Source organism: Narcine bancroftii, chromosome 1 (assembly GCF_036971445.1).
Source record: "Narcine bancroftii isolate sNarBan1 chromosome 1, sNarBan1.hap1, whole genome shotgun sequence".
Taxonomy (NCBI): Eukaryota; Metazoa; Chordata; class Chondrichthyes; order Torpediniformes; family Narcinidae; genus Narcine; species Narcine bancroftii.
The window spans coordinates 79,678,808-79,692,482 of NC_091469.1; the positions used below are offsets into that span (position 1 = coordinate 79,678,808).

Below are 13,675 nucleotides of genomic sequence, written 5' to 3' on the forward strand. Positions count from 1 at the left end.
TTAATTTGGTGGTAAGATATTTGACATATTTTTGATTGGGAAATTTGAATGGCTCTTTGAATGAACTTTGTTAAGGAATCTAATCCCTGCAACAGGTTTTGTTAGAGGGCCACAGTTTATTGGATTTTGCCTCTGCAGTAAGAGAACATTATTTCTCTGGATTCCTGAGGATCCAGAGACTGCATTCCTTTTGTTTTGAGATCTGGAAGCATTATATGCACATTTGCAACTTGCTGGGGTTGAACTGCTTGAGTAGACCATGTAAAATCTTATAACATAACAGCATCTGGGGATGTCACGTGATCCTCTGGGGTTAGGAGGTGGAAAACTGTAAAATAAAGTTAGGTTAAAAAATGTTCTAATTGATTAACAGCTGTTTGAAATATAATTAAACAGCTACACAACATTTTCAAATATGTCTCCTAAAAAATTGCTGTTGCAGCCTTACATGGAGCCCTTGCGACGTGAAGCCAAGAAGAGAAATGAGGCCTACCATCAGTAAGAATCAAGGAGCCAATGCTCGGGCTGCTCCCTGGGTGAGTGATCCTTCTGATGACCCTGATTTCATCATCGCTCTCCCACAGCCATGGAGAATTGGTATCGAAGAATAGGAACCCAAAAGTGGCGCAGCATGCATGCGTGAACAACGGAGGCCTTCAGAGACACAGACAGAAGAAGACTCAGGCTCGCAGACATCAGCCAGTGAAAAGGATGAAGACCCAGAAGGAGGAGAAGAAGGAGGTAAAGAGAAAAAAGACAACTAGAACTGTAGAAACTAGACTTTAAACTAAGGCCAAGGATGTATCTAACATTGAACTGTGGGCAAATGTAAAGGGAGAAATAAGTAAAGTATTTGAGGTCATTAATAGAATGAAGAAAAAAATTAACTAAATTAGAAGGTTCAATGAAAAGAATGCAAGGAAACATGCAGCAAGTAGAGGATAGAGTAACTATAGTCGAATACACTACTACTGCTTTAACCACGGAGAATAAGAAATTGCAGCAAAATGTGGATGTATTGTAAAATTTTATTAGGAGAAACAACATTAAGATTGTGGGTCTTAAAGAAGGTGCAGAAAAGCAAGATATAATTTCTTCTGGAATTGCTCTCCAAAACATTGGGCCTTAACATTTTGATCGTCCCATAGAGATTGAAAGTGCACATAGTGCTCTCAGACCAAAACCATCTCCAACTTAAATCTATGATCTATACTAATTAAATTTATTCAGTTTGAAGACAAAAAGAGAATTTATTTTTGGTAGCAGCAAAGCTGAGATCGACAGAAGGCCCACTTGAGTTTGAAGGTGAAAAGCTTTATTTTACACTGGCATAAGTGCAGATTTATTAAAAAGAAGAGAATCCAATCCAGTTAAGAAGATTTTATGGGAGAAAGGATAAAGTTTTGCTCTGCATAATCCAGCGACTTTGAAGATCTTCATACAAGGAAATAAGTAACAAGTTCTTTTTGAGCTTTGTGGAAGCTAAGCAATTTGCATAAAATCTCCCATTTGTTCAGAGGGAGTGAAGAATGAAAAGATTTGTGAATATTTTAATTTTTCTATTTGATGGACTAAATTTTCTGGTAGTTTTTTTATTATAAGGTGTAAATCAAGATACCGTATACTGACCATTTTCTCTTTATTATTGTATTCTTGGGGTATTGTATGATTTTTTTCCCCTTTTAATTAAGTTTAGATTTAAGATTTAAAGAATTTAAAGTAAAAATACCAGGGGGTTGGTGAGGGTAGGTTGTTTTAACTTCTATTGTTTCATATGGGTATTTTTGACTCTGGTCATGATCCATAAAATAGAGGGAGGTGGTGTTGAATTGTATTATTACTGCAACTACTGTGGGGGGGGGGGGGAATTTTCTTGGTTTATATGTTTGTTATGAGTATATTCTGAAAATATTTTTCTTTCTTTTCACCTGGATTACTGGAAGAGAGGTGTGTAAGCACGCTGGATTTGGAATAAGAGAATTATGGGAGGGATATTTACAGGCAGAGACAGAAGTAATAGTGAATTAGCAGGATGATTAATACAGTTAAATTTGTAAATTATAATGTTAATGGCTTTAACCGGTCTGTGAAGAGGAAAAGGGTATTAACATACCTTAAGAAGATGGGTGTAGATTTAAATTTTTTGCAACTTTTTTAAACTGAAAAATAATATTCAAAGTTAAAGAGAGATTGGGTTGGTTGTGTAGTTGCTTCTTTTAAATCTAAGGTAAGAGGTATGGTTATTTTGGTTAAAAATAATATTCCAATTAAAATACAAAATGTTGAGTCAAATATATTTGGAATGATGGATGCTTCTTAATTTGTATGCACCCGATGATGAGAGATTTATTCAAGATACCTTTTTGAATCTAGCAGAAGCTCATAATAATATTTTGATATGAGGAAATTTTAATTTTTGTTTGGACCCAATCTTAGATAGAGCTATGAGAGGAGCTGTAAGAACCAAAGCAGCAAAAGTAACTCTGGTTTTAATGAGAGATTTGAATCTGAGAGATGTTTGGAGAAGAGTCCATCTTAGACAAAGAGACTACTCTTTTTATTCAAATAGACATGACTTCTATTCTAGAATTGACTTATTTTTAATATCTGCACAAAGGGTAGATATTGGATGTTGAATACAAAATGAGAATATTATCAGACCAGTCATCTTTTTTCATGACTATTGTAATGCCAGACAAGGAAAAAATCAGTTTATAGTTGGAGACTGAACACAACATTATCGAAAAGAGAGATTTTTGTGATCTTATTAGAAGGCAAATCTGATAAAAATCTGAATTCAGTGAATGATAAGTTTGTAATATTGGATGCCTTGAAAGCCTATCTATAACTAAGAAGTAGATCAGTTGGAGCAAGAAATAAAATTATTGGAAAAAGATATTCAGAAGCAAAGTTCAGAAGATAAGCATAGGCAGTTGATTAATTAAAAAGCTACTTCAATATAATACATTACAAACTTACAGAACTGAAAAAAATGATTACAAGAACTAAACAGATATTATGAATTACATGAAATATTACGAATGAGCATACAAAGAACTTGCATAGCAATTGAAATCTCAGCAGGCCTCAAAAACAATTAATGCAGTTAAAATGACTCAAATGTGATTAGAAATAAATGAAACTTTCAAAAATCTTTTATTCTAAACTATTTAGCTTGGCATCTTTAAAAGACAATAATAAAATAGATACTGGCGAGATCTAATAGACAAGGTTATTCTTTATTCCCAGCTTTGTTTATTTTACCTATAGAACCACTGTCTGAAATAATTAGGAATGATTTAGAAATTAAGAGGTTCAAGATTGGTCATGAGGAGTATAAAATTTGTTTATTTGCAGATGATATTTTGATCTATTTCACTGAACTAGCGACTTCCTTAAATAAATTATATTTACATTTGGAAGAATATGGTAAGTTTTCAGGTTTAAAGTAAATTGGGATAAAAATGAAGTTATGCCCTTTACACAAAGAAATTATACTCTTTGTCATAGAAATACTCAATTTAAATGGCCAAAAGAGGAGATTAAATATTTATGGATTCAGATAGACAATAATTTAAATAATTTATACAAATTTAATTATTTATCATGACTTAAAAATATTGAAGAATAGTTGAAAAGATGGACTGCTTTGCCAATAAAATTAGTATGTAGGGTAAATTGCATCAAGATGAATACCTTTCTACAGATACAATATCTTTTTCAAATTTTACCTATATTGTTACCACAAAGGTTCTTTCAAGAATTAAATCAGCATATTAATAAATTTATTTGGAAAGGTAAAATGTCAAGAGTATCTATACCAAAGCGAATTGGGAAGTTTGCAAATTCCTAACTTGAAGAATTATTATCAAGGGTCTCATTTGAGATTTCTTATTTATTTGAGGGATCAGGAAAACCAGCATGGGTCAAAATAGAGATGGATATAATAGGAGAGAAATCAGGAGAAGAATTTATTTATAAATGGGATTTTACAATTTTAAGTAAGAAGCACGAATATAAAGAAGAAAATAATCTTTGCAGTCAACTTTGGACAAATAATTTTCTAAGAAATAGTTTAGTTATGTTGTAATTATGAAATAAATGAAAAATAGCACCATTATTTTTATTAACCTTAGCAGTTTTTGCATTAATTCCCAGTCAAGTCGAAGATGGAGTGGGAGGTGGGGCGAATGGCTGGTAATTGATTGGTAAATCCAAGTTTTTGACTATTTAAAAAGGGTGGGGAGGGCAAAGAGTTAAGAGGGGGTTTTGATTTGTAGGAGTGAGTAATTGAGTTAATTGGCAGGGACCAATAAAAGGAGGGATAACTAAAGAAATGGCCAAGTGGATGAGTGGCCTAGTGAAGGAGTTGAACTTGAGCCTTTGGCTTAAGCGAGCAGAAGTTCTGGAAGAGTTTGCTTGCTACCACAGAAATAAGGCCAGGTGAGATAGTTTAAATCCTTAAATTAAATTTAGATAATAGAGTTGGTTAGGGCAATGGATTGCTCCGGTTGCAGAATATGGGAAACCTGGGACAGTGTACTTAACCCTGTTGCCTACTCCTGCAGAAGGTGCATTCAGCTGCAACTCCTTACAACCAGAGTTAGGAAAATGGAGCTGAAATTGGGTGAACTGTTGATCTTGAGGGAGGCAGAGGTAGTGGCAGTCAGCAAGGAGGAAGTCATCCCAAAAATTCAAGAGGCAAGGTGACTGTCGGGAAGGGGAAGATGCAGAAAGTGCCAAGTACCCCTATAACCATTCCAATCAATAACTGGTATACTGTTTTTGATACAGATGGTGGAGATGACCAATCACGGACAAATTGAGGTGGACATGTCTCCAGCACAGAGGCTGCCCCCCTTCCCCCACCCAGCTCAGAAGGGAAGGGGGAGAAGAGGAGAGTGATGATGATTGGGGACATTGGTTGGACAAGTGTATAGGGGATTCTCTAAATGAGATAGAGGCTTCCATATGGTATGATGCCTCCCAGGTGTCAGGGTCAGGGATGTCTCTGATTGAGTTCATAGCATTCTGGAGGGAAAGGGTGAACAGACAGATGTTGTGGACCATGTGGGGACCAATGACATAGAGTGGAATAGGGCTGAAGATTTGAAGAGGGAATACAGGGAGTTAAGAGGGAAGTTAAAAAAACAGGACTTCATGAGTAGTTATTTCAGGGTTTCTGCCTGTGCCACGTGCCAGAGAGAATAGGAATAGGAAGTTGTGGCAGATGAATGCGTGGCTGAAGAATTGGTGCAGGGGAATGGCATTCAGATTTGTGGATCATCGGGATCTCTTCTGGGGAAGTTCTGACAAGTTCTACAAAAAGGATGGGCTGCACCTGAACTGGAGGGGGACCAATATCCTGGCAAGCAGGTTTGATAGAGCTTTTGAGGAGGGTTTAAGCTAGTTTGGCAGGGTGGGTGGGAATGATAATGAGTGCAGTGATTAGGGTAGAAGGGAACCAGGGTGTTATGGTTAAGAAAAAGGAAAATAGAAAAAAAGTCAAAAATAATGTGCAGCAGGACTGTTGCGAGTAGAGGCGGCTAATGCCATTTGAACATTTTAAGAATGAATATCATTTGTCAAAAAGTACATTCTTTTGCTATCTTTAGTTAAGGTTTTTTAAGAGAGAAATTAGGTCCAGCTATGGTGCTACCAGACTGCAATGGCATGGAGGCCCTCATTTGAAAGGGGAACATGTGTAAGTTTATTATGGCAATGCATTTCTTATTTCAAGTGGAAAGCCTGAAGCTGGGTCTTAAATCTAGGTAAAGGTGGGAGTCAGACTTGGGTGTAACAACTGATGAATGATGCTGGTCAAATCTGTGTCATGACAGCATGACCTCAATTATTAATACTTGGAGGAGTCACATGATGGAGTAGTGGCCGGTAGGAGAATACCAGCCCTCTCCAGAAAAGAAAAAAAGAAGTGAAGAAAACCTAAGGGGGAAAGTATGAGGCCTTCCTTAAAATTTGGCATCTGTACCTGTGTTATATGGGGGCAAAGATATAGTGCAACTCTTTGTGCTTTGTTACTCTGTCTGTTCCCATCTACCCTCTCCTTGGAGGTGGGATGGTGGTGGCGGGGCAGGGGGGCGGATGGGTTCAGAAATCCATCCATCTTAGGTTGAGTCATGAAAATTTAAAGACCTGTAGGCTGGGGGTTGGTCCTGATGAATCCTACGATCTCTGCTCTTTCGTTGACTTTGTTATTATTTTTTTGTAATAATTTTCTTCTGTGTGATTGTTTTGTTTTACTTTTTTGGTCCTTGTGTCCCTAAAATGTCTGGAAGGTAAAAGGATGCTGTAAGATGCTACAGGCATAGGGGATGAGGACTAACTTATTGTTGCTGTTTTTCTTTTTAGGGTAATTGTCCATTTAATTTTGTCTCTGGATATATTAGTTGTGATAAGGGAATGGGGATGGTGGGGGAATGTGGTGTAATTGGACTCAATAGTGGAGCTTGTAAACAATTGGAAAATGTGGTGTTTCTATTATCATGGATTATGATGGATTGTTAACACCATTTGAGTTTGAAAAATTAGAAATAAAATATTCAAAAAATGTGCAGCAAAGAAGACCATAAGGACAAGGAGGTGAAAAGACAAGATAATTTGTCTTTCAATGGAAATGTAGAGAAGTTGATAACAGATACAGGTTTAAGGGTACTACATCTAAATGCACAGAGCATTAGGGATAAAGAGATGTCCTTGTTGTACAGCTACAGATTGAAAGATAGGATATTGTGGCCATTACCGAGACATGGCTTAGTGATGGATGTGATTGGGAGCTGAATGTCCAAGGGTGCACAGTATATAGGAAAGATAGGCAGGTAGGTTTAGTGGGTGGCGTGGCCTTGATGGTAAGCAATAATATTAAATCCGTAGAAAGAAAGGATATAGTTTCAAAAATAGTAGAATCTTTATGGGTTGATTTAAGAAATGGCAAAGGTAAAAGGATTCTATTGGCAGTTATATTCAGGCCCCCAAACAGCAGCCAGGAAATAATCTTCAGGCTACAGCTGGAGATTGAAAAAGCATGTCAGAGGGAGAATGTCAAAATAATTATGGGGATTTTAACATGAAAGGGGATTGAGGAAAGTCAGGAATATACTGGATCTCAGGAGAGAGAGTTTGTAGAATGTTAACGGGATGGCTTTTTGGAGCAGCATGTCAATAAGCCCACCAGGAATCAGCAGTTTTGGATTGGGTGATGTTTAATGAACCTGAGGGGATTAGGGAATTAAAGGTAATGGAACCCTTAGGACATAATGATCATAACATGATAAAATTGAGTTTCAAATCCAAAAAGGAAAAGCTGGTATGTCAATATTTCAGTGGAACAAAGGGAACTACAGTGGCATGAGAGAGGAACTGGCCCAAGTTGGCTGGAAAAGTAAGCTAGATGGAAGGGCAGAATTGGATGATATTTCTGCAAGAAATGAAAGTGCAGGATAGGTATATTCGAATAAAAAAAAAGGAAAATTATAAATGGGGAAAATGGCACAAATGTGGCTAACAAGAGAGGTTAAGGCTAAAATAAAAGCAAAAGGGAGGGCATACAAGGAAGTGAAAATTAGTAGAAAACAGGACTTTCAAGACTTTTAAAAACATACAGAAAGATACAAAGAAATTCATTAGGAAAGAAGAGATGAATTGTGAAAAGAAGTTGGCAAATAACATACAAAGAGTTTTTAAAAAAATATATAGAATAAAAAACACACTGGTAGATATAGAACCAATTGAAAATGATGCTGGAGAAATTATAATTGGAAACAAAAAAGATGGCAGAAGAACTAAGTGAGTATTTTGCATCAGTCTTTACTGAGTAAGACAATAGTAAGATACCTGATTGTTGGAGGTCTCAGGAATAGTATTAAGTACATTCAGGATTACTAGACAGATAGCGCTCAGTAAGGTGAATGAACTAACGGTAGACGTCTTCTTGCTTGTATGAGGTGCACCCATAAATTCTGAAGAAGATGACTTTGAAGATTGTGGAGGCATTAGATTTTCCAAAAATCAATAGACTCTGGCATGGTTCTGGAGGATTGGAAGGCTACAAATGTAGTTCTGCTGTTTAAGAAAGGAGGGAAGCAGAATAAAAGGAAATTATAGGCCTATTAGACAGACATTGGTAGATGGAAAGTTATTGGAGTTGATCCTCAAGGAAGAGGCTCTGAAATACCTAGGTCCAAGCCAGTATGGTTTCATGAAGGGAAGATCCTGCCTGACCAACCTAATGGAATTTTTAAAGGAAATTTCAAGTAGGATGGACGATGGAGAGACTGTGGATGTTGTGTATTTGGATTTTCAAAAGTCCTTCGATAAGGTGCTACATAAAAGGCTGATTAATACAATGAGAGCCCATGGAATTACAGGAAAGATATTGGATTTGGTGGAGCATTGGCTGCTAGGCAGAAAGCAAAAGCTGGGAATAAACATATCCTGTTTTGGTTGGTTGTCTGTTACTCGTGGTGTTCTGCATGGGTCGTTGTTGGGGCTGCTTCTTTTTACAATGTATATTGATGACTTAGATTATGGAGTGAATGGTTTTATGGTGAAGTTTGCAGATGACACCAAGATTGATGGTGGAGTAGGAAGTTTTGAACAAACTGAAAGGTTGCAGAGAGTCTTGAACAGCTTAGGAGGATGTATCTCATCTGCTATTTCTTTGCCCAATGTTGAGAAATGTATGGCTGTACATTATGGAAGAGGAAATGAACAGACAGATTATTATTTGGATGGGGAGAAAATTCAAAATTAGGAAGTGTAAAGGAACTTGGTGGGGGGTGAGGGGTGGGGTCCTTATGCAGGATACCCTAAAGGTTAACCACCAGGTTGGTTTGGTATAAAGAAAGTGAATGCTATGTTGACATTCATTTCAAGAGGAAAAGTGTGTAAAAGAGGTGTTGATGAGCACTGGTGAGACCTCATTTGGGATACTGTGTGCAGTTTTGAGCCCCTTATCTTAGAAAGGATGTAATAAATTTGGAGAGAGTGCAGAAGATTTACCAGGATGATTCCGGGAATGCAGGGGCTGATGTATGAGGAACACTTAGCCACCTTTGGACTCTCTTCATTGGACTATAGAAGAATGAGGGGATCTCCTAGAAACATTTCAATTGCTGAAAGAATTGGACAGAGTAGATATGACTAAGATGTTTCCCTTAGTGGGTGAATCCAGGATAAGGGGGTATAATCTTAGAATTAGAAGGTACCTATTTAAAACAGATGAGGAGAAATTTCTTTAGCCAGGGGATCGTGGATTTGTGGAATTTGTTGCCACATACAGCTGTGGAAGCTGGATCGTTGGTGGAGGTTAAGGAGGAGATTGATAGGTATCCAATTAGTCAAGGTATCGAGGGATGTGGGGGAAAAGGCTGGAACTTGATGGGAGAACAGTTTAGCTCAGTGTGGAGTTGCAGAGCATATGTGATGGGCCAAATGGCCTACCTTGTTCTCTTTCCTTCTTATTATATGCAGCTGAGTCTTGATGGACATTCTGAAAGGACAGGGATTCATTGTAATTATTTCCATTGCTTCTTTTAATAACTTAATACAAATTAATCTTGTGCAAGTAAAAATTGGGATGAATTAATTGTGTAAAGCTCGATGTGTGCCTGTGTGTCTGTGTGCAATCCTAACCCTCACTGGGCAAGTGTCAGAGTGCTACTGGTACCAGGTAACCCAGTACTACCTGTTGCGTGGTTGGTGACTAAACTGGCTCCCCTACCAGACATCCCTGCAGGATGGAAAAACAAGATCTGTTTAAGGGCGGATAAACCCTCTTGTACAGTCAATAGCCATTTAACAAACATGTGCCGTGAAGTGCAGAAAAGGCATCCCTTGCATTGAAGCTTGGTCAAGCCATTCATTGCAACAGAACTTCTCCCCAGCTGTCTTGGACCTCGTCATGCCACTGGATCCAGGAGGGGATGACTAGAGGGTGAGTCTTGACCTGTGCAACCCCTACTCACCTAAATCAATTTTTGCACATGCAGATCCTTTCTGAGGAGTGGGGTACTCCTCATATCAAACCCCATAAACTGACTGAAAGGAACCATCATCATCCTATGGGATGGATACCCAGAAGTAAGAAAGGAAGGAGCCTTCCCTCTGTGGGGCCGATGTGCTGATTTACTCAGTTTCAGGATACTATTCATCAATCTCACAACCTGTTGGTAAAAGCTATTCCCAGCCAAGTAGTGCTAATTTTGATGCTCTTGTGCCACCTTGATGATAATGGGCCAAATATGTGCTGGATGAAAAGGATTTTCTGTAATTCTTTGACCTGTATTGAAGCAACACTCCCAATAAATGTCATCAGTAGAGAAAAGGGAGACCCCTGTAATCTTCTTGGCCATTTTGATGATCCTCTGTATTGACTTCTGGACTGATGTTTTGCAGCTACAATGTCACACAATGAGGCAGGGAGACAACGCACTCTGAATTGTTGGCACAATGGGGACCTGTAACATTGCCTTCCTCAAACTCTGTCAGAAGTGTAGGCCCTGCTGTACTTTCCTGACTAATGAGCAGGTGTTGTGAGTTATATTTGACTAAAGGTATTTGAACTGGGAGAGAGCCAGTAATAACATCAATTAAAGAATTTATGAATTTTTTTGAAAAATCACTCGCTCAAGGTGAAGCAAGATTGTGCAAAGGCTTAAATTTGATTCAGTGTTAATAAAACACAAGAAAAAGTGAATGAAATAACATACTGAAAATGGGAAAAATGTTGGATGTTGGAAACAGTAAACATGAAAGACAGCAGCTGTGGGAAGATGAACAGAGTTAATATTTCTGGTGATTCTTTCCAGCATATTCTGTTTGTCTTTCTAAGAAAACAGTCGCTGAATTTGTAAATGAATTGAGAAAATTACCACAATAATTATGGCAATACATTCTCAGGGTCGCAGAATCAATGATGTTGGGTTTCAGAGTAATTTTACCTGGGTGAATCTGAGCTCTGAGACTGAAAATTTGCAGAGTATAAATTTGCCAGGCTTGTCAGTGGGATCAGTTATTGCATGTAATAGCAGCAAGACACTATTCTGAGGGAAGTGGAACATGATTTTGAAAAGACAATCAAGGCCATGGAGGGAAACATGAGGTAACTTAAAGCTGGCTTAGGCAAGAAAAAATGTCAAAAATTCAGTTTAAAAGGCCAAGCAACAAAGCTTGTAGGAAAAAAAAAACCATAAAGATGTGTAAATAAAATGAAGTAACAAATTAAAGTAAGTTTCTCAGTTTCTTTAGTCTCCACCATTCTGGCAATGTAAAAGAAGCAAGTGAAGACTTTAACACAAGGAATGTTTACAGCAGGGTTCAAATCCATTGTTGTCTGTCAAGAGTTTATGGTCTCTCTGTATCTCGTGGCTTTCCTCGAGGTGCTCAGGTTTCCTCTCACCCTTCAAAACTTACTGGGATTGTAGGTCGATTGAGTGTTACTGGGAGGCACAGGCTCATGGGCTGAAAGGACCTGTTACAGTGCTGCATGTTTAAATGTTAAGAAAGGAGGCTGTCATAACGAAGAGGGCCTCTGAGTTTTTAAACTAAAAGTCAGAAATGTGATATTGGAGTTTGACACCGGGTGCATCATTGCATTAGTGAACTGGACGGAACCAGAAAATACTGTAGTTGAACTTAAAAGGTTTAGTTCATTCTGAAAACCTGTACAGGTGAAAGCATTGAAGTAGTTGGAGTGATGGTGAAAGACCAAAAGAAAACTATTATGGATGAACATAAGCTCACCTTATGACAGAAGAAGCTGAGGCATTACAAGGGTTTCTTGGAAGACTTGAAGAGTGTTTAGAGATGAGCTGGGCATGCTGAAGGACACCCCCAAGCCAAAATTCCCGTTGATCTCAATGCTCCAACATGGTCCTTCAAGTTAAGGTCAGTGTCTTCTGCAATGAAACCTTTAAGGAAAGATTTGAAAGAATGTTTGAGTCTTCTTTGGTTCAATACAAAATTACAATTTTTAACATTCTTTTAACAACATATTTTAACATGCTATATTTTGAAATTGTAGGTCTTGCTTAGTATCAGATAAGAGATTATGGGGAAGATACTGTCCATCTTTGGGATTTGCATAGGTCAAATTTCACCAGAAATACAATAGTCCTGACATGCTCAGTGCTACTGAACTGAAGTTCTGTTAAGGTTGGATGGTATAAAATGTGGCTATGACTTTCTGCACATCAGAATCCATTTGGACTAAACCGCAACTAGTGCCAGGTAAGCAAGAGAGGATTGCTTCAAGACAGGGTTGTTGGATGCCTTGGTTTCCCTTCAACATCATTTTGGATTGATTGATAAGTATTAATTTTCTCTTGCAATTATTCTTTTTTCCTTGCATGTTTATTGAGTTCATTATTATAAAACTGGATGAAACAGCATTCTTTCGTTCTCCGTGTAAAACATGCAAACACGTTGTGGTGGTACACCACCGGCCTACTGCAGGGGGCAACCTCTGTACCTGCAGGAGTGTAAGGGGACAGGACAACACCTGGTCGGCTGTCAATCAATCGGCCTGAATGGATCAAGCCCCACCCGGTTGGGTGTCAATCACCCTCTGTGATATAAGCCTGTGCCGGCCTCCCGAGGCCTCACACTGAGTTGCTGCAGCCACACCCAGCTTGGCTCTGTGGAAGTCTTTGTGGATTAAAGCCTGTTGTACAGTCTTTACCTTGTGTGTGTCTGATTCTGTATAACAGCGCACCACAATTTAATCCACAAAGTTTTCCCACGACTGCCATGGAAAAACTCCTGAGCGCAGGGAGCCTCGAGGTCGACCCACACCACCCGGAAGCCCAGACACGCTTCGAGATCTGGCCCCACGCAGTCGAGGCAATCATCAAGGCACACGAGGGTAACATCCTGGACTCCGATCAGAAGAGGTGGGTCCTACTCCGGTCAAAGCTGGCTCCCCGCGCCTTCCAGGTAACCAAAGGCTGCTCTACATACAAGAGCACAATGGACACTCTCGAAAACTTGTACAAGCCCCCCATGAATGTGGTCTGTATAAGGTACCTCCTCAACACCCGAGCCCAGCAACCTGGGGAGACAGCTGAGTCTTACTTCGGACACTTGCGAGAGTTGGCCCAACCATGTCTGGCTGAACCTGGGGTAGGTGTAGAGAAGGTTGAGAGGCTGATTCGTGATGCCTTCGTCCAAAGGCTGCACTCGAGGGGCATCCGGCAGAAGCTGCTGGAAGACAACATTCCTGTAAGTACTGTGGGTCCTGGTGTGGGTCAAATCAACAATCGCACCAAAACAGCTAGGAACCAGTATTGTTCCCGATGCGGCAAGAAAGGCCACTTTGCAAAAGTGTGCCTCTCTAAACCTGCCGGCAATTCAGCGGCCCTCTATGACCTCACTACTGCCCCTGCGGACGCCCCCACGTGCGCGTGCCGGGCGGCGCCATTGTCCCCATGACGACTTCCGCCTTCCCTGACTTCGACCGCGCAACATCCGGCCCCGCCAGCAACCGTCGCAGTGTGTGCCCTGAGCATCTACACCAGCCTTCGCCCTCACCGCTTGCTGAGAACGACAGTGACATCACTTCTGGCTCACAGTGTGACGTCACTTCCAGCTGACGTAACAATGTCACTGCCGCCGGCCATGATGATATCACTTCCCCCAGTGCAGCGAAAATGGCTGGGGA

At 39.5% G+C, this 13,675-nt stretch overlaps 1 long non-coding RNA gene across 1 annotated transcript in view; it reads left to right on the top strand.

Annotated features, from left to right (window-relative positions):
• The first annotated feature begins 454 nt into the window (after positions 1-454).
• The window catches only part of LOC138760346 (uncharacterized), a 52,930-nt gene continuing 39,709 nt past the window's right edge, over positions 455-13,675 (top strand). The window contains exon 1 of the long non-coding RNA XR_011355554.1: positions 455-741. This is a non-coding gene — a long non-coding RNA (uncharacterized lncRNA). The remainder of the gene's footprint in view (positions 742-13,675) is intronic.